Consider the following 20847-nt stretch of genomic DNA (forward strand, 5'->3'; position numbering starts at 1 on the left):
AAGAAATTTGGTACGCGGGTTCCCAATGCTAACTGAATCCTACTTACATACATATATACGTCCATAGCCTGCAGCTCGGTCCACACTCTGAATCCTCCAGGCACTCCTGAGCATAATCTAATTTTGAAGGTTGGGGCACCAATAATGTTACTGAGAAACTTACAGCGACCGAAACTTTGTAATGGCACGAGACTTCAGGTCACATGCTTGCAAAAGAACCTAATTGAGGCAACTATTTTTACTGGCAGTGGCTCAGGGGAGAGAGTTTTTATTCCTCGCATCCACGTTATACCCTCTGATCTTCCATTTCAATTCAAACACCTCCAATTTCCAGTAAGGCTCTGCTTCACAATGACAATTAATAAGTCTCAGGGACAGACCCTACAAAAGGTTGGCATTGATTTGAGGCAAGACTGCTTTTCACATGGCCAACTATACGTTGCATGCTCAAGTGTAAGCTCAGCACACAGCTTGGTCAAATTACAACCGGACGGGCGAACTGACAACATGGTATACAAAGAGATCCTTAACAAATAATTATTGGTACATTTTCCCTCAGTTTATTATTTAAAATTTTAAAGCAGTACTTCGCCGCTGCGAAGCGCGGGTATTTTGCTAGTGATAAACTACGAGACTAAAGTGGACATTATGAGGTTAAAGCCGAAATATCCATTTTAATCACAAAATAGACCTTTTCACCATGTGCTTAATTTTTTTCTCTGTGGCTCAAATACGCTGCTGTGGAATTTGCGATGCTTGAATATCAAAGCACCACGAATGCATTTGTGTGTCGGCGTTGTGCTTCACCCCATCGAACCATTCAGCAAACATCGCAGCAGGCACATCGATCCCGGAGGATCCACAAAGCGGCTTTCTGGCACATGTAGACAGTAAACAGAGACGGTGACGTCACATTCAGATATCTAGTGACCAACTTCAGTATTGTAACTTTATGATTAGTATATGTGTAAAATTTGGCTACGTTATCTATTTTCCTTTATGTGTAAATTGAGAGTCCCCTCCTTTAACCGCCACCTTATTGTGGTGGAGGGGATTGCGTGTCCCAATGATCCTAGGAGCTCTGTTGTCTGGGGCTTTATGCCCCTGGTAGGGCCACCCAAGTCAAACTGGTCCTAGGTGAGGGATGAGACAAAGAGCGGTTAAACAATCCTTCTATGATGAATAAAAACTTTGGACAGCATTTTCCCTCGCCCGGACGCGGGTCACTGGGGCACCCCTCTGGAGCCAGGTCTGGAGGTGGGGCTCGATGGCGAACGCCTGGTGGCCGGGCCAGCACCCATGGGGCTCGGCCGGGCATAGCCCGAAGAGGCAACGTGGGTCCCCCTTCCCATGGGCTCCCCACCTATGGGAGGGGCCAAGCAGGTTGTGTGCAGTGTTAACTGGGTGGTGGCCGAAGGCCGGGACCTTGGCGGTCCGATCTTCGGCTACAGAAGCTGGCTCTTGGGACGTGGAATGTCTCCTCTCTGAAGGGGAAGGAGCCTGATCTAGTGCGCGATGTCGAGAGGTTCCGGCTAGATGTAGTCGGACTCACCTCAACACACAGCTTGGACTCTGGAACCAATCTCCTTGAGAGGGGTTGGACTCTCTACCACTCTGGAGTTGCCCCCGGTGAGAAGCGCCGAGCAGGTGTGGGTATACTTATTGCCCCCCGACTTGGAGCCTGTTCATTGGGGTTTACCCCAGTGGACGAGAAGGTAGCCTCCCTCCGCCTTCGGGTGGGGGGACGGGTCCTAACTGTTGTTTGTGCGTATGCACCGAACGGCAGTTCAGAGTACCCACCCTTTTTGGAGTCCCTGGAGGGGGTGCTAGAGGGCATACCTTCTGGGGACTCCCTTGTACTGCTGGGAGACTTCAATGTTCACGTGGGCAATGACAGTGAGACCTGGAAGGGCGTGATTGGGAGGAATGGCCCCCCCGATCCGAACCCGAGTGGTGTTTTGTTATTGGACTTCTGTGCTCGTCACGGATTGTCCATAACAAACACCATGTTCAAGCATAGGGGTGTTCATATGTGCACTTGGCACCAGGACACCATAGGCCTCAGTTCGATGATCGACTTTGTGGTCGTGTCGTCGGACTTGTGGCCACATGTCTTGGACACTCGGGTGAAGAGAGGGGCGGAGCTGTCAACTGATCACCACCTGGTGGTGAGTTGGCTTCGATGGTGGGGTAGGATGCCGGTCAGACCTGGTAGGCCCAAACGTGTTGTGAGGGCCTGCTGGGAACGTCTGGCAGAGCTTCCTGTCAGAATTAGCTTCAACTCCCACCTCCTGCAGAATTTCAACCACATCCCGAGGGAGGTGGAGGACATTGAGTCCGAATGGGCCATGTTCCGTGCCTCTATTGTTGAGGTGGCTGACTGGAGCTGTGGCCGTAAGGTGGTCGGTGCCTGTCGTGGCGGCAATCCCCGAACCCGTTGGTGGACACCGGCGGTAAGGGATGCTGTCAAGCTGAAGGAGAAGTCCTACAGGACCCTTTTGTCCTCTGGGACTCTGGAGGCAGCTGATAGGTACCGGCAGGCCAAGCGGAATGTGGCTTCGGTGGTTGCTGAGGTAAAAACTCAGGCATGGGAGGAGTTTGGGGAGGCCATGGAGAACGACTTTCGGACGGCTTCGAGGAGATTCTGGTCCACCGTCCGGTTTCTCAGGAGGGGGAAGCAGTGCAGCGTCAACACTGTATATAGTGGGGATGGTGCGCTGCTGACCTCGACTCAGGACGTTGTGGGTCGGTGGGGGAGAGTACTTCAAAGACCTCCTCAATCCCACTAACATGCCTTCCAATGAGGAAGCAGAGCCTGGGGAGTCGGAGGTGGGCTCCCCCATCTCTGGGACTGAGGTCACCGAGGTGGTCAAAAAACTCTTTGGTGGCAGGGCCCCGGGGGTGGATGAGATACGCCCGGAGTTCCTCAAGGCTCTGGATGTTGTAGGGCTGTCTTGGTTGACACGTCTCTGCAACATCGCATGGACATCAGGAAAAGTGCCTCTGGATTGGCAGACTGGGGTGGTGGTCCCCCTCTTTAAGAAAGGGGACCGGAGGATGTGTTCCAACTACAGAGGGATTACACTCCTCAGCCTCCCTGGAAAAGTCTATTCGGGGGTTCTGGAGAGGAGGGTCCATCGTAAAGTCGAGCCTCGGATTCAGGAGGAACAGTGTGGTTTTTGTCCTGGTCGCGGAACAGTGGACCAGCTCTACACCCTTAGCAGAGTCCTGGAGGGTGCATGGGAGTTCGCCCAACCAGTCTACATGTGTTTTGTGGACTTGGAAAAGGCATTCGACCGTGTCCCTCGGGGAATCCTGTGGGGGGTACTCTGAGAGTATGGGGTACCGGACCCCCTGATAAGGGCTGTTCAGTCCCTGTACGATCGGTGCCAGAGCTTGGTCCGCATTGCCAGAAGTAAGTCGAACCTGTTTCCAGTGAGAGATGGACTCCACCAAGGCTGCCCTTTGTCAACGATTCTGTTCATAACTTTTATGGACAGAATTTCTAGGCGCAGCCAGGGCGTTGAGGGGGTCTGGCTTGGTGGACTCAGGATTGAGTCACTGCTTTTTGCAGATGATGTTGTCCTGTTTGCTTCATCAGGCCATGATCTTCAGCTCTCTCTGGATCGGTTCGCAAGTGAGTGTGAAGCGGCTGGGATGGGAATCCGCACCTCCAAATCTGAGACCATGGTCCTCAGCCGGAAAAGGGTGGAGTACCCTGTTAGGGTTGGTAGCAAGATCCTGCCCCAAGTGGAGGAGTTCAAGTATCTTGGGATCTTGTTCACGAGTGAGGGAAGAATGGAGCGTGAGATCGACAGGCGGATTGGTGTGGCATCCGCAGTAATGCGGACTCTGCATCGGTCTGTCATGGTGAAAAAGGAGCTGAGCCGCAAGGCAAAGCTCTCAATTTACCAGTCGATCTACGCTCCAACCCTCACATATGGTCATGAGCTATGGGTAGTGACTGAAAGAAGGAGATCGCAAATACAAGCGGCTGAAATGAGTTTCCTCCCTAGGGTGTCTGGGCTTTCCCTTAAAGATAGGGTGAGAAGCTCAGTCATCCGGGAGGGGCTCAGAGTAGAGCCGCTGCTCCTCCGCATCGAGAGGAGTCAGATGAGGGGGTTCGGGCATCTGATCAGGATGCCTTCTGGATGCCTACCTGGTGAGGTGTTCCAGGCACATCTAATCGGGAGGAGGCCCAGGGGAAGACCCAGGACACGCTGGAGGGACTATGTCTTTCAGCTGGCCTGGGAACGCCTTGGGATTCCCCCGGAAGAGCTAGAAGAAGTGGCCGGCGAGAGGGAAGTCTGGGCATCTCTGCTCAAGCTGCTGCCCCCGCGACCCGACCTCGGATAAGCAGAAGAGAATGCATGGATGGATGGTGTAATTTGAGAATTAAGAATAGTTTAACTTTTCGTTGTCGACCACACACACTTGTATGTACGTCTAAATCTGCAAATTAAACTTTGGATGTTAAATCTACTTTCCAAGTGTTTTAATCGACACCCTGCTGCGAATGCCAACTATTCCTGCACATCCAGAAGCTCTTTAGTTGTTCCTCTCTTACAGCTCATGTCCGCACACTTACCTCGATGTGTTTCTTTAAGATCGTAAGGTGAATTTTGAACGCCATCACCTCCTGTTTTTATGGCTGGGACAAAAGGCGACTCATTCACCAAGGCTCGTTTATGTGCCAACCACTTGCAAGGCGCATATTTTCTGACCTCCTTGTATCTTCGATATCATTAATAAGCCCAGCGTTGCTTCATGTTGGTTTGACGATATCCTCGCTGTTTAAATCACCACAGTTTCTGTTCCTGTCGCTTCTCTCCCGTGTGCTTAATGTTTTATATACGCAGAAGTCAAAGACATACAGTGGTGTGAAAAACTATTTGCCCCCTTCCTGATTTCTTATTCTTTTGCATGTTTGTCACACAAAATGTTTCTGATCATCAAACACATTTAACCATTAGTCAAATATAACACAAGTAAACACAAAATGCAGTTTTTAAATGATGGTTTTTATTATTTAGGGAGAAAAAAATTCCAAACCTACATGGCCCTGTGTGAAAAAGTAATTGCCCCCTTGTTAAAAAATAACCTAACTGTGGTGTATCACACCTGAGTTCAATTTCCGTAGCCACCCCCAGGCCTGATTACTGCCACACCTGTTTCAATCAAGAAATCACTTAAATAGGAGCTGCCTGACACAGAGAAGTAGACCAAAAGCACCTCAAAAGCTAGACATCATGCCAAGATCCAAAGAAATTCAGGAACAAATGAGAACAGAAGTAATTGAGATCTATCAGTCTGGTAAAGGTTATAAAGCCATTTCTAAAGCTTTGGGACTCCAGCGAACCACAGTGAGAGCCATTATCCACAAATGGCAAAAACATGGAACAGTGGTGAACCTTCCCAGGAGTGGCCGGCCGACCAAAATTACCCCAAGAGCGCAGAGACAACTCATCCGAGAGGTCACAAAAGACCCCAGGACAACGTCTAAAGAACTGCAGGCCTCACTTGCCTCAATTAAGGTCAGTGTTCACGACTCCACCATAAGAAAGAGACTGGGCAAAAACGGCCTGCATGGCAGATTTCCAAGACGCAAACCACTGTTAAGCAAAAAGAACATTAGGGCTCGTCTCAATTTTGCTAAGAAACATCTCAATGATTGCCAAGACTTTTGGGAAAATACCTTGTGGACTGATGAGACAAAAGTTGAACTTTTTGGAAGGCAAATGTCCCGTTACATCTGGCGTAAAAGGAACACAGCATTTCAGAAAAAGAACATCATACCAACAGTAAAATATGGTGGTGGTAGTGTGATGGTCTGGTGTTGTTTTGCTGCTTCAGGACCTGGAAGGCTTGCTGTGATAGATGGAACCATGAATTCTACTGTCTACCAAAAAATCCTGAAGGAGAATGTCCGGCCATCTGTTCGTCAACTCAAGCTGAAGCGATCTTGGGTGATGCAACAGGACAATGACCCAAAACACACCAGCAAATCCACCTGTGAATGGCTGAAGAAAAACAAAATGAAGACTTTGGAGTGGCCTAGTCAAAGTCCTGACCTGAATCCAATTGAGATGCTATGGCATGACCTTAAAAAGGCGGTTCATGCTAGAAAACCCTCAAATAAAGCTGAATTACAACAATTTTGCAAAGATGAGTGGGCCAAAATTCCTCCAGAGCGCTGTAAAAGACTCATTGCAAGTTATCGCAAACGCTTGATTGCAGTTATTGCTGCTAAGGGTGGCCCAAGCCAGTTATTAGGTTCGGGGGCAATTACTTTTTCACACAGGGCCATGTAGGTTTGGATTTTTTTTTCTCCCTAAATAATAAAAACCACCATTTACAAACTGCATTTTGTGTTTACTTGTGTTATATTTGACTAATGGTTAAATGTGTTTGATGATCAGAAACATTTTGTGTGACAAACATGCAAAAGAATAAGAAATCAGGAAGGGGGCAAATAGTTTTTTACACCACTGTATAATGTGCAAATAAATATTATGGGATAGTACCTCAATTTCGCATATACATTTAAATAATTTATTACAACTAGCCAACCCGCGGCGTACCATACGCCGCATAATCAGGCAGTTTTTTTAATGATTTTTAAGTACAGGGAGAAAATTAACATTTGAAAAATGGGTAATGTAATAAATCACCAAGAAAAGTAACATTGTAACAATGCACGGAACGAACCAACACATAATTGTCCGTGACTGAAAACTGGCGGACCGCCATCGCGCCTTCTCCTCTCAGACCGAGGGATGGGGGTGGACGGCGCTCGGGCACAGTCCACATGCACCTGTGAGTCACATAGACTTTTCATTGTTCTTTGCAGTTTTGGCTGCTTTTCTATATATAATCCACCAAGTTACCCGATCACGGTAGTATCGGGGGGTGGGAGTGGGGTGTGTACAAAGGGCAGAGGCGTAATCAGTGCGAGCGTATGACTCGCAGTTACTGGTAATTCCCCGGTTTGCAGCACGAATGGGGTTCAACGGCTTACATACACCATTGATCCATTCAGTGTATCGCACGTGCAGTTACTTGATGCAGGAATCTGTATAACATTGAAAGAAGTGTTGTTTCCATGAAATACATTTGAAGCGGTGGCTATGGAAGGCAAATGAATAGTCAACGCGGCTTACAGCTGGATTGATGCCGTGTTTTGTGTCACCTGACCATGATAGTAGCGAATGGGGCTGGGGTGTACAAAGGGTAGGGACGTAATCAGTGCGAGCGTATGAACAGCACTTCCTGGGAATTCCTCGTTTGTGGGGAACAAATGCAAGCCCCGGTTGATCCATTCAGTGTAGTGTGCATGCAGTACGGGACATCCAAGGGCATCACAGACCCGTCAATGCTCAATCTCATGCATAATTATTTATTGAATGCTAAACACTTCCGGAAAGACACAGTTGTCTAAAATGGGTTGGTCTGAGAATACAACAGTAACTGAATGAAAAGATGGAACTCTGGAGAGAGCAAAATAGTGAACCCGCGGCATAACAAACGCCACATAATTATTTATTGATGCTTGAACACTTCTGGAAAGACACAGTTGTCTAAAAAGGGAGGGTTTGAGGATACAACAGAAAGTGAATAAAAAGATGGAACTCTGGAGAGAGCAACATATAATTGTCCGTGAGTGAAGACTGGTTTTGGCAGATGAAGACATATTTTTTTGAAAGTTTGTCCCTGTGCCTTATTAATTGTCATCGCAAATGCCAATCGAACAGGAAATTGTCTTCGGGTAAAAGTAAAATGCAAATTTGAATCTGACGGGGTCAGGCATATCCGGGGAATAAGGACAGTTTGTGAGGTTACAGATGTGATAGTTTTACACTCCAGTACATTGCGATGAATGGCGCTAACAGACAGTCTAGTGCCATTACAAAGACCTTTTGCAGGCAGAAGGTTTCTGAGAAGCATGATGACGGATCCATTTTTAATTTTGAGTTTATGTGGAGGCATGCCAGTAGGAGTAAGACTATTAAGAAATTCCTCGGGGAATGAAAGTTGATCTGCAGGATCATCTGTGACGATGCAGTCCAAGTTTTAGCACTTGTTCATTAAGGAATAGCGAGTCTTCGTTGGTGACGCTTAATATAGCTCGCGTGCTGAGTTGTTCCAGAGTGACAGTTGAGAAGTCGATGTCGCCATACAGTTGTTGAACGGGATCAGAAATTAAAGGAAAACAATGTGAAGGCAATGTCACAGGTGTTCCGTTTATCCCGTCTCCAACATCGAGGGGCCATTGTGCGAAATGTTGTTCTTCAGGAAGAGCTCTCATATTTGTTGTCAGTGTAAGAACATGCATGTGACGCCACAAAGGGTGCTTGTTAATGCAACTCGCGACAGTAAGGGCGCGGGAGCCACGCATAATGACGGGGAGAATTTGTCGGAAATCTCCATCCAATAGTATTGTTTTGCCTCCAAAAGGCTGCGTGTCACCAGTGAGGTCACGTAATAATCTGTCAACTGCCTGGAATGCGTATGCGTGTGTCATTGGCGCCTCGTCCCATATAATAACTTTGGATTGTAGAAGATGTTGTGCTTGTGGTGAAGAAGGTTTGATGTTGCATGTGGAAGTAGTATTGAGCTTCAACGGTATTTTAAAAACAGAATGGGCAGTTCGTCCACCCGGTAATAATGTTGCAGCTATTCCTGTAGACGCTACGGTTGTAGGAATGTCTCCCCTAGCTCTGATGGTATGAATCAGGGTTTTGTACACAAAGGTTTTCCCTGTTCCTGCAGGACCATCCAAGAAGAAGCATTGGGGATGGGAATTGTTATATGCAGCGTGTAAAACAGTATCAACAGCGTGTTTCTGTTCTGTGTTGAGTTTGTTGTAGTGTTCCATAGCGTGTGAGTGCTCAACCTGAGCGTCGAAGGTGGGAGATGAATGACACAGTGGAGGAATGTCAGTGGGGGGTAGGTGTAATTTGTGCAGGTTGAAGCCATGTGGTTGCAGCATGTCATTAATGTCAGCGAGACAATACATGCAAGCGGTGGTTGTGGTATATTTTGTGAGAAAGTCCTCGGAAAGGGAGAGTTTATGAGTGTCCCAAAGGTGTGGAATGTTGTGTGGTTCACCGAAGACACAGATGAAAACGAACATTTCTCGCAAGAATCGTGGCATTCGTATGTGGGATGCCTCTGAAAGAGTATCATGCCATATCTTGTCGTCTTTAAGAAGACCTAATTCTTGGCAAGCTTCTTTGAAAGTGTCACATTCGATACCATTGACTGTTCGTAGATGTTGAAAACTTGTGATCCCCACGCAACGGGTAAGGAAAAGTCTGAGGTAATAACATTCGGTGTCGTTAATGGCAACAACAGGCATTCTACCGATCACTTTTGTGCCTCCTCTGATTCTCTTTCTCCATTTTCCAGAGGACTTTTGAAATGTGTAATGTTGCGGAACATCAGTGTAATGCAAGTCAACAGCTTCAGGATCTGTTTTGTTGAGTTCAAACCATGCTAACAGCATAGTGTTTTTGTGGGCGTGTCTTTGGAGCGCTTGTTCCTCATGACCTTCATGAAAGAAGATGACTTGTTGTACCGGCAAATGAACTGGTAGTCGGGTAATGACGTGAGATTTTTCTGATAGGCTGTACTCGTTTAAACGCCACATAGCCTCAGGAGCACTAACATACCTACCGTCAAGGAAAGTCTGTATTTCGTCATGTTGGAAAACACCATCAGCTGGCTCCCTGCGAAGTGCAATTGATGCAACGTCGTGTCCTTTGTATACATATTTATAAAGATACTTGATACATTTAATGGACGTGCAAACTTCAACGTTAATATGAGCATTGAATTTCTGAGAAAGCCACAGATTGTAAGGAACTATTCATCGGTTGTCGATATCGTATTTGCCAACAACGGCAGTTCTGCCTGGTCTTCGGTGGTATATAGGGTATCCTTGTGTGTTTTCTTGAGTCTCCGAGTTGAAGTCTTTCGGGAAATTTTTGGTACAGGCGCCGTCCTTCATACAGGGTGATTTGGCGTTGAACGTGCCACACGGACCATGCACCATGCATTTAGTGACAATTTGGAAAAGTCAAGGGTGTATTTCAGGATTTGGAAGCTCAGCACAAACATATTTGTCTATATCATCCTTGGTCCTTATTTTGGATTGTGAGTCAAGTGTAAGTAACATATGGCAATGAGGCAATCCTCGTTTTTGGAATTCAATGACGAAGATGTAAGCGAGAACATTGGCGAAAATATTCTTTTCCAGAATATCTGTTAGAAAATGTTGCAGTTTTATATGAAAGACGCAAGCAACGATGTCAGGTCTGTGTTCTATTTGCTCATGATGGGAAATGGCGTTGCAGATTTCCGGCCAAGCAGGATTGCAGGTGAAGGTTAAGAATAAGTCAGGCTTTCCACATTTGCAGACAATTGCCATCGCGTCTTGGTAGTTCTGTTGCATGTAGCTTGGACTGCCTTGAAAGGTAGAGGGAAGAATGATCAATTGTCCAGGGCGGAGGTCATGGTGATGTGCTTTCGTAGTGACAGCATCCATAAGTCCTCTGTATTGCTCTATACGCAAATCTTGTTGATGTGAGCGAAGGTAATGTAGACGTGCGCCTTCTGTTCTGACATATGCATCGACGATATATTGCTGGAAGAGTTTGCCACTGGAATGCAAGACACTAAATGAAGATCTCATGGCAAGCCTGAAAGCATAAAATTGAAGCTGTGTGACTCGCGTTCTTTTCGCGGTTCGCTTTTCCTCAACATGGGTCAATTGTATATGCCAGCCTGGATTTCCGTAAGGGAATAGCAGTGGATAAACCATGGGGTCACAGTTCATATTGAGAACAGAGATACGCTTGCAAGCATCTCCCCTTGGGTATATGCAAATGTCGCGTTGTGCAGGAGGTTCCCCGTCTTCACCTACAAAGATAGCAGCAACATCAGTTTGACAGGATGGGGCGTTATACCTTCTCATATCCAGCCCTGGATTTTCCATGAACACCATTCGTACAGCAGTAACAGGGTTACCGTGAGTGATAATGTCATGCATTTGCATGTAAGACTTTGCGAAGGGATTAACCTGTCGTATCATGTTGTCTAGTTGAAGCAACAAAATGTCACTGCAACCGCTATTACATTCCTTTTGTAAACGTTGACTGGTAGCCTCAGCAGAATCGAAGATATATAGCTGACCGTATTGTGGTGACGTGTCAGGATTGGTATATAAAGGAGAGACCTGGTGATAAATTTGACCGTGGATTCTGAAAGCATACGGTCCTTGTCCAGATGGTTGAGCGATGTGTGCGCCCATTGACGCGAAAGCTAAAGCAGAGTTGTATTCCCTGATATGATCACAGTAATTTCGGGACAGCGGGTTCTTTCCAGTCAAAAGGTCTTCTAAAAAAAGAGGGGGTTTGGATAGCGGTGGTAAAGACACCTTGCCGGCATGACAACACTTAGTGTAATGTCCGGATTTGTTGACCTCTGCTGGCCAATAAAGAGCATTGCAAGAAGCACATAGAGCGGTAGGTACGCCAATGTTATGTTCTTGGACGTGAATGGCGGTATCTTCTTGAAAAGCTGCAGAAAACTGAATGCGATGTTTGTGCATGAACGATTTAGTGTTGTGTTGACACTGAAGGGAACTGGAATGAGTTGTGTCAAAGCATTTCTGGCGATCTTCACATTGCATAATTCGTTCAGTGGAGTGTGTTTTTAAATGCATGTTGAGATATCTCTGCACTCGAAAGGTTTTTGAACAAATCGTGCATTGAAAGATCTGTTTGGAATGCGTGTGTTCAGGGGAGTGTGTCTTAAAATGTTTTTCAGGAAGAGGAGAGTGGGCAGGTTGTTTTGAAGCATTGTTGGCAATGTTCACATTGCATAATTCGTTTAGTGTTGTGTTTTTTTAAATGTGCGCTCAAATATCTCTGCACTCGGAAGCTTTTAGAACAAAAGGTGCATTGAAAGTCCTGTGTGGAATGCGTGTGTTCAGGGGAGTGTGTCTTAAAATGTTTTTCAGGAAGAGGAGAGTGGGCAGGTGACGTCACATTAGTGTGGCAAGCAAGTGGGTGTGCACCCTGTGTGCACATACCGACAGCGTCAAAAGATGTCACCAGAAGGTTATCACGTGGGTATTTGAGAGGCATGAGAACCTCGTAATGCCCATGATCCAAAGGACCGCTAAAGAGCAGGGATATGGAGAGACGTTGGGCCGGATTGTAAACTCGAGGAGAGGCCTGAGGACATTCTTGGAAGTAAATGCTGATAGTAGCTGGAAGGATTTGGGACATTGCCACAATTTCTGCCTCACCACCATAGACTCCGGACGAAGTCATGTAGTCAGCGTATTGTTGAGCAGACTGTATAACAATGCCTCTGTGACTAACAACAACGGACACCACGTCGCTGAAGTTATCCCAATGTTGGCAAACAAAGTCAACAGCAATTTTGCGAAGTTTGAGAGCAACAGTCTCGTCAATTACATTTTTCCAAAAAAACCCGACTGACAGAAACAAACAGTTACCTGATGCAGGAATTTGTATAACATTGAAAGAAGTGTTGTCTCCATGAAATACATTTGAAGCGGTAGCCATGGTGGGCAAAAGAACAGTCAACGTGGCTCACAGCTGGATTTGGACAGCAGGACAGACCAAAGCGAGTATGTGTTTGATGAGCTGTTCAAGTTGGCGGGCAGTGCTCTGAGGTGCGTTCCTGATCACGTGGGAGGAGGGGGGTAGAGTTTCTGGGCGGGGCTTCGTTGTTCCTTTCCCATGGCTTTCAATGGTGGATGCGGTCGGGTGTCGAAACCGAAAAGAATAATGAAAAGTGAACGTGGCTCAGAGGTGCATGTGGACTCCTAGCACAGACGAAAGGGACTAACTGGGTGGTCGGTGAGTTTTTGCGTCCGGGCACATGAGCAGGCAGTGTGAATGCCTAGAGAGCGAGGGTAGACGTGGGCCGAGAAAAAAAGGAGTGTTGGTGTGCGGGGAAACGTCTTCCATGTTCCTGCAGGAACTGCTGTATGTAGCGTGTAAAACAGTTTGCTATGGTGCACGCGGTCATGCCTCGTAACCGAAAACGCAAGTTTGTCGCGGATGCGAATTGCTGTATGTAGCGTGTAAAACAGTTTGCTATGGTGCACACGGTGGTGCCTCGTAACCGAAAAGTCAACGTGGCTCAGAGCTGCGTCTGTACTGTAGCCCAGCCGAACATAAATGATGTCGTTTTTTCAGACTTGTCGCGTCCGAGTTGGTGGGCGTGGCTCTGCAAGTTGTCGTCGTATCCAATGGTTTTGGGCGTCTTACATGTCGGCGGCTTAGTGAATCCACACCCCTTCCGGCGTGCTTTCCATGGTCGGCTACTTGTCTCCTGGCTTACTGAATTTTATATATAGATTATCCGACTTATATTGCCCTGCTTTTTGGACACAGAAAATTGTTGGCAACATAAGTTACGGATGTTTATTTATTTTTATTATTGGGAGTACAGATTTTTTACTTTCAAATGCAGTGAGTTCAAGTAAAAAGTCTCAAATAAATAAAACACACAAGATACAGATAACCTACGTGAAAAATTCTACTTAAGCATAATGTTTTACTTTGTTACTTCCAACCTCTGATCCATTGCATCATCGTTAACAAATGCTTTATCTTTATTCTGTGCACATTTTTCCCCTTCAAGTTTTTCTGATAAGCTGTTTTTCATGCCATCTTAGGTATCATTGTGACTTTCGCTCCGTTTTCCTCCCGACTCTCAGTGAGTCTTCCCATCATACCTGTCGGTAGACGTCACTCATAGCGTGACACGACTGTCTAATGATAATCATTGATTTTGAATTGATTACCTCACAAACACAAGCCAAAGCTTTCCTGCTACTGCTGCTGAGTTTTGTTTAACTCTTTTAGGGCTAATTTTTTTTGTTTCTTTTCTCCCAGGGCAGAGTATTTTTCCAAAAACTAACTTTTTTTTAAAAAAAGAACACAAAGCAATTGAAATCAACAAAAAATATTTACTTTTGACAAATGTTACTGTCTTGCATGTTGTATGAGCCTGCATACTCTATTATTTCACATACATATCACATACGTTTTACACAGCAAAGTCCTGCAAAGCCTGATCTCGCTCAAAGCAGCCAGTTTCAGTCATTGCCACATTGCACTCCTTACAATATGTGTTGCTTTGGTGCCTACTTTTCAATTGTCTGTTGCTGCACTTACTCACATATATTGTTAGTGTGTACTGTAGAGAGACAAGTCACCCGTTTGCCATCGTGCCATGCCACTCCACCAAGTTTTCTGAATAAAACTTTGCAGCATCACGTACCTATATCACGCTGCATAACCTGTCCATAGCCACCAGGGGACAAAGGACGTTTGGACCAATGGTCTCTGAAGTTATATCACCAGTTCTGTCCCATCTCTATTTGTAATGCCACAGCGCGCTTCATCTCGTCTTTTGTTGTGGGTTTCCACTTTGAAAAACGAGAATGCGATGCAAGCGCAGCCCGCGATTCAAAAAATTTCTCTGCCTACCTGTTTGTCTCGTCATGCCTTCTTGTGAAGTCCGGTAGCCCACGGATTAATGTCTGTGTATTCCTCCCACGCGAACCTTGCCATAGATGCATCGGCTGCGCGAATGCGTTCAGCTACCAGCGGATCAGCTGGCGCGGCATCGGCTGGTGTCTGATCAGCTGATGCTGGCTTCTCACTCTCTTGTTCGATCTCCTGATCACTGTCAAAAAAATCCGAATCTGAAAAATCAGAGTCCGACTCCGCGATAATGTGCAAAACATTGTCTGCCGAGTGTTTTCTTTTCTGCACTCGCTTCGCTCCCTTGTGACATGTCGATGCCATCTTGCCATTGTTTACATTTCGCAACTCACGTACACGCAAGGATTAGTTGCCGAGTCAACGAGTCTAGCATTCCTCCAAGCACAGAGGGAATGCCTGCGACGTGACAGTGAGTTTTGTCGCCATTAACAGCCGATTGTTGCACTCTATCCTTGGATGTCGACTTTTGTCGACATTCGTCCTCAACCCCTCCTGTCGACAAAAGTCGACATCCGCTCTAAAAGAGTTAAATCAAATGTTTAATTTTAAGCATATAAGTGCTTCATAAAACACATGATGGAGCTTAGCTGGCTACAGACAGGTAATGTTCAGACTCCCCAAATATACTGAGGCTGATCTTGCAGCTTCGGGGGCCCTTAGTGGCTTCGGTGGCCCTCTGCTTCTGTAGAGTCTTCATAGAGCTGAAACGGCTCTGTATTTTGTACACAATTTTTATAATTTTCATCATTTGTAATGGCTCCAAATTAAGTGTTTGCATGAGGACAACTGATTAAAAAATTCAATTTCAATTAATCGCTTAGTTCAAATTTGTAATCGAAAGTCACTGTGTATTAATTGCAATTTCTCATATTTCCTTCAAGCAATTAATCATTTTCTGTAACGCAGATATAACTCAGGGATTATTTTCTAATACAAAAACAGTTTTAATAATCAGTTGCCTATGTATATTAAACTACTGTGTTTTAGTTTGTTCTTTTGTTTCTGTTACACAAAACTGTTCAATAAACAAACAGTGAAACACTAATCAGTCAATGGCTCAAAGAAGGATTTTTATTTATAATTTTGAGCCACACAACAATGCAAATTAGTCAGCTCTTTGATTGGTTATGTCAATAATTCTGTCTTTAAAATTATATAAAGAAGAAAAATAAGACATTATTGTGTTTCTGACTATTAATTCAGCCAGTTGCTTAGGCAGACAGTTTATTTCCACCATTCATTCCAGAGATGATATACCAGATAAAAAAACAAATGTTCAAAAGCGACCAGTGCTGGGAAACGTTACTTACATTCACTACATTGCTCATCTATATATATAATTCACTAAGCCGCCGACAAGTAGCCACCCATGAAAAGCACGCAAAACAGCCACGCCTACCAACTCTAAGACCATTGGATACGACGACAACTCACAGAGCCACGCCCACCAACTCGGACGCGACGCCTCGGAAAACACGCCGTCATTTATGTTCGTCTGGGCTACAGTCCACATGCACCTCAGCCACGTTGACTTTTTGGTTACGACGCACAACCGCGTGAACCATCGCAAACTGTTTTACACGCTACATACAGCAATTCGCATCCGTGACAAACATGCGTCTTCTTAGATGGTCCTGCAGGAACACGGAAAACGTTTCCCCGCCCACCAACACTCCTTATTCCCCGCCCGCGTCCACCGCATCCGCGACAAACATGCTTCTTCTTAGCATGTGTATGTGTATGCTTCGAGAACGACGGTGGACGCGGCAGGACCATCTAAGAAGAAGCATGTTTATCGCAGATGTGAATCGCTGCATGCAGCATGTACAACATAGGATATGCAAGATAAATAAACCACTCTTAGCCCACCCAACGCTAAGACGATGGGATACGCCGACAACTCACAGAGCCACGCCCACCAACTCTAAGACCATGGGACGAGAACGCCTGCCTGTTACCAGCATGTAAAACCATCGCAGCTTTTAACTCACACACTGCAACAACTCACCAAACGTGTGAAACCATCGCAGCGTTTAACTCACAAACTGCAACAACTCACCACACAAGGACTCTCTGTCTCTCGAGGCATTCACACTGCCGGAAGACAACCATGGGATACGCAGAAAATAGCCATGTCAGTCAACGCAGATCAGACACCCAGGCCAACAACAATGAATAATCAATAGCAGCAACTACTTTGCCCGCCCCAACTCCTCACCTGAGATGGTTTCATCTGTGTTCAGCAGTGTTTCCCAAACTCGGTCCTGGTGAACCCCTGTGGCTGCAGGGTTTTGCTCCAACCAGATTCCTAATCATTAATGCCGGTGAAACACAGCCATGTAGCAGATTAGTCTAGCAGGATGTAATAATCCGAGATGAATGTGCGCCCCAGCGCTGAGTGAAAAGCCAATGTATATTGAGTCTAGAAAACATGATCAGGAAGTCTTTGATAGGCTGCAACAAAATGATGAAAGAACGGGCGCATTTTTTTCACACAAGCTGGGTGGGTGGGTGTTAGTTAGTTAATTAGTTACTCGAAGGATTTCAAGATTTAATATGCACAAGCGGTAACACTGCAAAAGCAGCCCAAACCAGAAAAGACGGCTGGCAAAAAGTGGCCGACAAATTAAACGTGTGTGCATTGTACTTACTGAAAGCAGCATTACGGATTTTGCAAATGTTCATTTTTTCCCTCTGCTTAAAAAAACATTAAAAAAAGCGGTGTGATTATGCGGCGTATACTACGCCGCGGGTTGGTATGCAGCGTGTAAAACAGTTTGTTTGTCACGGATAATTTGCCTTTTACTTTAACACAAAGACAATTTCCTGTTAGATTTGCCTTTGTGATGACAATTAATAAGGCACAGGGCCAAACTTTCAACAAGATCTGCCAAAACCAGTTTTCAGTCAAGGACAGTTGTATGTTGCTCTCTCCAGAGTTCCATCTCTTCATTAACTTACTGGTATGCCTGCAGGAACACGTGTAGCGAGCGACACACACACATACATACCGGCGCGCGCGCGCGCGAGAGAGAGAGTGAGTGCTGCACACATAAGAATAATAATACTTCATTACATTGATATACCGGTGTTTTCAGTATTCAAAGCGCTATCCACACAGGGAGAAACCGGGAAGCGAACCCAAAATTTTCCACAGTCTCCTTACTGCAAAGCAGCAACACTACCACTGTGCTACAAGGCAGTTAAAGAATGCAGCGAGTTCGATTTTGTTTTCACTTCTGTTTACAGCGATCTGATCATAGCTTGCATTATTGCAATGTTACTATTCTTGGTGGCTTATTACATTACGGATGTTTCATATGCTCATTTTTTTCCCTGTGCTTAAAAGACATTAAAAGTGTTTCTCAACTGTGACTCCGGAACAACTCAGTACGCAAGCTATATTAAGTGTCAACAACGAAGACTCGCCACACCTTAATGAACAAGTGCTGAAACTTATCCCTACCGACGAAGTAACTTTCACCAGCGTGGCCTCCATCGTCACAGACGATCCCGCTTTCAGTCATGGACAATTGTATGTTGCTCTCTCCAGAGGTCCATCTTTTCATTCACTCACAGTGGTATCCACAAACCAACCCCATTTGGACAACTGTGTCTTTCAGGAAGTGTTCACCCATCAATACATAATTATGCGGTGTATGCTACACCGCGGGTTGGCTAGCGGGTCATACGCTCACACAGATTACGTCCCTGCCCTTTGAACACAACCCCCCTCCCCCCCAAAAGGTACTACCATGGTCGGGTGACTTGGTGGATTATATATAGATAAGCAGCCAAAACCGCAAACTACAATGAAAAGTCTACGTGACTCACAGGTGCATGTGGACTGTGCAAAGAGGAAAACGACTCAGATGACGAGTTAGGGGTGGGCACATGAGCAGGCAGTGCATACTGAACGAGAAATCAGCAGACTAGCATAACGGAGGGGACGGAATGGGCGTCCTTCCCCTCCCCTCCCGCCCTTCCTGCCCGAGCGCCGTCCACCCCGATCTCTCGCTCTGGGAGGAGAAGGCGCGACGGTGGTCCGCCAGTTTTCAGTTACGGAAAATTGTATGTTGTTTCGTTCTGTGCATTGTTACAATGTTACTTTTCTTGGTGGTTTATTACATTACCGATTTTTCAAATGTTACTTTTTTCCCTGTGCTTAAAAATCATTAAAAAAGCGGCCTGATTATGTGGCGTATGGTACACCACGGGTTCGCTAGTTAAATATAAAATCCTAATCTCCTCCAGTTCAGCGCATTTCTTTTCCTCACTTTTCTCGATGGGTGGAAAAAACAGAGAGTTGGATTAAAGCTTTACATCCACTGCATGTGTTGCTGCTGATTTAACTGATCGGTTACTTAACTGCACTTCTCAGTTTGCTACCAGCACTTTCCTTGGAGCTCACGATGGAGGGCACATCACTTCTCTATTGACAGTATTTCAAATCCCAGTCTGAATGGTGAGATGCAATCTTCGTCTATCTGCAGCCTCCGCCGAGGATTTCCAGCTTACTGCACGGAGCCCGTTGTCTGAAAGGCCGCAGCGGCACCGACAGATGGGTTGTCTGCAGTGTATGAGTTGGTGTTTGGCTGAATGTGGAGATATCAGCTCAGATGTTCTCTTCTACATCGATGCCCAGTTCACTAGAGATGAGGTTACACTCCTCCGCAAACACTGCCTTGGCCATTTTGGTTTCAGTCAATCTGTTTAGCTTCTGACTCGATAGACCATGTAAAAGAGGGGTTTCATGGACCTCTGAAAAATGTGCTAATTCACAGGGTTTGGCCAACAAAGCCCAGTGCAGGAGTCACCATCAGATAACTGGAGATGACAGACGAGTGAATTTGAGGATTTTGTAATTTATTCAAAGCAACAAACAATTCATAACAACAAACAAGAAAGCACACTGTAAGTAAATCAAGAGAGTGGAATACAAAGTCTCTAAGGAACAGGAAACCCCTTTTGGCCAAGGGCGTTATTTTACTAAACTTTCTTGTAATTATTATTATTATTTGACTGATGACAAGGCGACTTACAACATGTGAGACACAATTGATTACATTTCTTTTGTTTTTTCACTATTAGCACAAGCAGGTGATGTGACCTCCTCCTGGTCACACACTATCAGTGCCTATCAGTCATAACATATCAAATCCTTTTGAAATTCATTCTAAAACATGTCTTTGACAGGTGACCATTGCTTATGAAATGCTTATGAAAGCTCTCTGAAAGAATATTTTTCAGGGTGAGAAAAAAAATTCCACCGTTACTTTTACATAATAACAGTTCAGGAAAAAACAATTTAACACCAAAATAAAAAGTGGGAACTTCAGAACATTTAAATTCTTTGGGGTGGTACGCCAAGACAAAGGGGTTGATGCCCCCGGTATAGATCTTCTCCAACTAAGCCCACTTCTGGCACCCAGTCTGAATTCTTTTGTTGCCCAGAAGATTCTGGTTTGTGAGACTCGTCGGCCACATCCAGTACAGCAATATGGCTTCTCAAGATTAATTCCTCCAAATTTTCTTGGTGTGTGTATGTGAAGCAAAGTGAATTATGATTTTTAATTTGTTTTTTTGTAGCTTTTAGTTATGAATTTCTCCAAAAGCAATTGATTGTGTGTCCTTAGTTTCACACCAATGGTATTCTGTAGTAAAAATGCTAATTAATATGACTCCCCACAGACTGCAGGCACCCTCAGACGATGGTGGATGCTGTACAGGTAAGTCTGCTCTCTCCAAGCCTTTTCTAATTCTATTCTATTGATTTGACATGAATATTATTTGGTAATTCTCAAGTGTTAAATAATAAATGTGCCCCCCCCCCCCACCACCACCACTGAGTTCTTATATACAGTCTTTGTATGTTTTATAATCAAAATGCAAACAAATGAAAAAAAACTGCCACAGCATTTTAATATAATTCAGTATAGTGTACAACATGACCATAAGGATACTTTGGATTTTCATTTAAAGTTTATTTATATTGTTATCATAGTTTGTGTTTGTAATTATTAGTAACTGATTTAATTTATTATTTAACAAGCATTGGCGAGAAGCTGTTTGTATGGGACCCCTTTTTTTTTTTTTTTTTTTGGAAAGGTATTTTATTTTTTTGTTATATAAAAATAGAATATATATATTATAGAGCTGAACTATGATTTATTAGGTAAGATTATGTATACTGTGAAGAGTTCTTTCTGATGAAATGTGTATAATATATTGTAAATACTGTAGTTCTATATGTACGTATGTTATGAAAGCAGAGCTAGACGCATGCTGGAGGCTG

General features: G+C 45.0%; 1 protein-coding gene across 9 annotated transcripts in view; it reads right to left on the reverse strand.

The window, feature by feature from the left end:
* The window catches only part of LOC114668330 (zinc finger protein 883-like), a 774734-nt gene that overhangs the window by 578140 nt on the left and 175747 nt on the right, over positions 1-20847 (reverse strand). The gene's annotated exons all lie outside the window — the stretch shown is intronic.

The sequence above is a fragment of the Erpetoichthys calabaricus genome, chromosome 1, assembly GCF_900747795.2.
Source record: "Erpetoichthys calabaricus chromosome 1, fErpCal1.3, whole genome shotgun sequence".
NCBI lineage: Eukaryota > Metazoa > Chordata > Cladistia > Polypteriformes > Polypteridae > Erpetoichthys > Erpetoichthys calabaricus.